The 4,172-nt window shown below is 45.7% G+C and overlaps 1 pseudogene; it reads right to left on the reverse strand.

Moving 5' to 3' along the window:
- Window positions 1-793: 793 nt before the first annotated feature.
- LOC142832935 (cytochrome c, somatic pseudogene) lies at window positions 794-1,708 on the reverse strand (annotated as a pseudogene).
- Window positions 1,709-4,172: the final 2,464 nt, after the last annotated feature.

Below are 4,172 nucleotides of genomic sequence, written 5' to 3' on the forward strand. Positions count from 1 at the left end.
CATAAACCCTGCTAAGATGCCTTTCAGTTCGAGAAGGCAGCATTGATACACACACACACACACACACACACACACACACACACGGAATTTTAATTAAACTTGCATTGTCGAGAACAGTATAGACAAATGGCTCTCAACCTTCCTAACATTGCGACCCTTTAATATAGTTCCTCACGTTGTGGCGACCCCAACCATAAAATTATTTTTGCTGCTACTTCATAACTGTAATTTTGCTACTTTTATGAATCATACTGTAAATATCTAATATGCAGGGTATCTGATCTGTGACCCCTGTGAAAGGGTCATTCTACTCCCAAAGGGGTCATGACCTGTAAGTTGAGAACCATTGGTGTAGACAGTTTTTCTCTTCTTATCTCTTACCATTGCTTGTAAGGACCAATGAATGCAAAGTGAGGCATCGGTGAGTCTTCTGCTTGGCTCTGCAACAGTGGGAAGATGCCTGCAGTGTGTAAGCACACTCAGATACCCAGCTCTGAAAACCCGACTGTCAAGGCAGTAGGTTCTGAGGTGGCATCTCCTATTTGTGGAAGGCTGAACTAATTAAGCCCACTCCTATTTTGAGGTAGGGGAAACAGTGGTGATGTTTACAGAATTGGAGTTGCTATTTTTAAAAAGATCATATTCACATTACTACACAACAATTTTACTTAAATCAGCACTGATACAGCAGAGATGTTCTGTTAGCAGCTCATTGTCTGAGCGCGGGTGGGTGAATTAAATTATGGTACACATTCAAAGCTGTGAGACATCTGTTTTGTAGTAAGTAAGGCTATTACTCGTTAGTAGACTTTTAAAGATAAACCTGCTAGGTCTGCGCTTTCTCCCTTCCAAGTCCTGGTGAAGATCATTTGTGTTCCAGATATGTCCTTCCAGGGGTTTTCCAACCGGTATCCTCTCGCCAGGTGATGCCTTTTCTCTTGCTGGCATCTGTGTAAGACAATCCAGCAGCAATCTGACTTCTGCCCAGTCCCTGGAGATGTGGTCCAGTCTTATGTTTGTTTCCCTGTTCCACAGTGTGGAATAGGGCACACTTCTGCACAAACGTCTCCTTCCCTTCTCAGTATCACTGTTATTCAATTTGCTTCTCCCTCTTGTGGTGATTTGAATGAGAATGGCCCCCATAGGCCATATATTTGAAGGCTTGTTCCCCAGTTAGTGGAACTGTTTGGGAAGGGTTAGGAGGTGTGGTCTTGTTGGAGGAGGTGTGTCCCTGGGGGTGGCCTTGAAGTTTCTGAAGACTCTCCTGTGATTCCCAGCGCTCTGCCTCAGCCTTGTGGTTGTGATCAAGATGTGAGCTCTCGGTCATTCTCTTATTCTGCCACCATGGACTCTAGCCCTCTGAAACCACAGGCTAAATTAAAGCTTTCTTTTATACGTTGCCTCTGTCATGGTGTTTTATTACAGCAATAGAACACTAAGATACTGGCCAACGCCTTGAACTTATGACTTGAAGCCAAATGCCCTATTTTCTCTTGATCACATATCTTAAAAAGGCATATCTATTATTATTTGTGTTTATATGTACACCTCTGTGCATTTATGTGTGCCATGTGTGTGCAGGTGCCCTCAGAGGCCAGAGGTCATCAGATCCCCTAGAATATGAGTTGAAGACAGTTGTGAGCTGTCTGATGTGGGTATTGGGAACTGAACCGGGTCCTTTGCTAGAACAGTAAGTGCTCTTACCCATCTCTCCAGCCCTGAAGTGTTCATATTTAATCCCTGGACACTGCGTTTGGAAGGTAACCCAGTTTCCAGGACATGTAATTTTCCTAAGAGTTGGATTCAGTATTAAAAAGCATTTTTTGGAATGCGTTACACACACACACACACACACACACACACACACACACACGGAGAGAGAGAGAGAGAGAGAGAGAGAGAGAGAGAGAGAGAGAGAGAGAGAGGACTTATAAAAAATAAAATAATTTAACTAATTTAGGTTAGTGAAATTGTTGGATTGTAAGGTATATCTAATATGATTAGCTTATGTGCAGCATGGCTAGACAAGTCATTAGACATCTTCTGTTCTCATCTGTGGTGTGTTTTCACCCAAAATGACTTCAATACAAATTCATTTTCCCCTTCTAAAAACAGACGAAATGCAGTGACCAGGTGACCAAAATCCAGTGTATATTTTAAATGTCCAGTATAGATCTTACATCTCGTTTGATGGGCCACAACACTCTTTCCCTGCGGGCAGGTCCCACACATATTCTTCAGTCTGGCGCTCTAGAATTAACTGTACAGCTCTTGTGAGATGACTCTCAAGCCACACAAAGACTGCAAGGTCAAAGAGGGCTGGAATGAGAAGTAAGTGGGCCCATAAAGCCAAGAGGCACTTAGGATTTAACAAGATTAGTAGGTGCTGCTGAAGACAGCTCCCTGACCCGAGTCACAGGGAAGGAAGAGGGCGCGAGCCCCGGAAAGCTGCCGGGAGCCTGGCAGCACACAGTGCTAAAGCTCTCTAGAAAATGTCCAGATGATTGCATCTTTCATGATTATTTCCACTGGACCTTTGAACGAGGAATGAGCTCTTCTCGTGCACCGGCTCGACAGTTTGTTGCTAATGCTTGTTTTGTCTGCCTTGTTGGGTGCGCTCTGTCCGGAGCGTGCCCGGGTTCTGCAGCCCAAGCCGTTCGGTACATGGGCAATGCTAACCTTTGCTGCCACAGTTTCCGCCACCACAACAGCTCTGGTGACGCCAGCAGCAGTGGAAGGAGACAGCCCTTCTCCCTGTCAGGCTGCCTAAGTCTGTGAGTGAGTGGAGCTCACTAAATTATAGACGAAGCCCATCGCTCAGTGCCCACCAATCTCTCTGCCCCTGGGCCAGGGCAGTTCTTCTCTCTCAGTCATGTAAGCCTGTGACAAGTACCATTTTTAGAACATCCTGTGCTTTAGATCATATATGCTAAAACTTCGCTTTCAGTGCTTAATAACTACGCGATCCCAGGAATTCTGGGTAATCCCCGGGCCAGCAATTTGCTAAATCCTATATGGACAGGAAACTTCTAAAGACAGGGTAGGCACCCATGAGTCTTATAATCAGAGTGTGGGCTTTTGTTTAGCCGCCTGTTTGGAGGCTGCGTGCAGGGTCACATCTGAATGGTAACTATATGTCCTCTGCCTGATGCTTCCTTTCTGACATCATCTCCAGTTGATTACATCAACTTGAACCCCCCACCCCCGTTTTATAATTTCCTTATTTATTTTGGTTTTGGAGGCAAGGTGTCACAGTACTCCAGGTTGGCCTGGAGCTCATGACCCCCTTGCCTCGGCTTCCCCAGTGCTGGGATTATAGGTGTGCACCACCATGCCTGGTTTGCATTTTTCTTCTCGTTATAAATGGGACCTGATTGAGGGCAAGTGGCAATTTATAATCCAGACTTCCTGTTTTCCAGGACAGTTCTGTAAGGTATAGCTAACTAGTAAGGTGGACGCGGCAGTATAGTTGGTGAGGTTTGGGGAAAAGCCAGTTTGCCCCATAGGAAGTTGGCTTGAGGCTCTGCTGTCTGTTCTTGCTCTTTGCTTTCTTACTGGGATGCAGCCATGACAAGGGTAGATGTGTGCTAACTAACGATGGGAGAACAGTAGGTGGGAACTTGGCCCTGGATGGCGTCAGTGACCGTGACTGGCTGGTCCTGTTGCCCACCCCCAGACTTCTGTTTATTTTCAGTGTTAAGGATTGGACTCCAGACCTTGAGCATGGTAGGCAGATTCTCTCCCACCAAGCCACACCCATGCTGTCAGACTTAGTTCAGGGGAAATAAGTCACTTGTTTCAGCGACTGTCGTCAAGTACTGTTTCATGTGACGAAACCCTGATGGTGAAAATGCTGTGATCATAGGTATTACACTGTGCCTGGCCAAACCTGATTTCATTTAATTCAAGTCTGTGATGGTGTTTCCAGTAAGGTCTGACTGAGGATGGAAGGCCCTTCTTGAGCGTAGGGGTACTTATTTGGGACCCTGCCCATAAACAAAAAAACTACAGGCAACTAAGTGTTGTAGGAGCTGTGGGCTGTGTTCCCGCCGCCCCAGCTCCTGGTCGCTTGGCTAGCTTATACCCCGAAATAACAACACACAAATTGTATTCTTTTAAACACTGCCTGGCCCATTAGTTTCAGCCTCTTAACCCATTTCTAACAATCTATG

The sequence above is a fragment of the Microtus pennsylvanicus genome, chromosome 12 (assembly GCF_037038515.1).
Source record: "Microtus pennsylvanicus isolate mMicPen1 chromosome 12, mMicPen1.hap1, whole genome shotgun sequence".
Classification (NCBI taxonomy): domain Eukaryota; kingdom Metazoa; phylum Chordata; class Mammalia; order Rodentia; family Cricetidae; genus Microtus; species Microtus pennsylvanicus.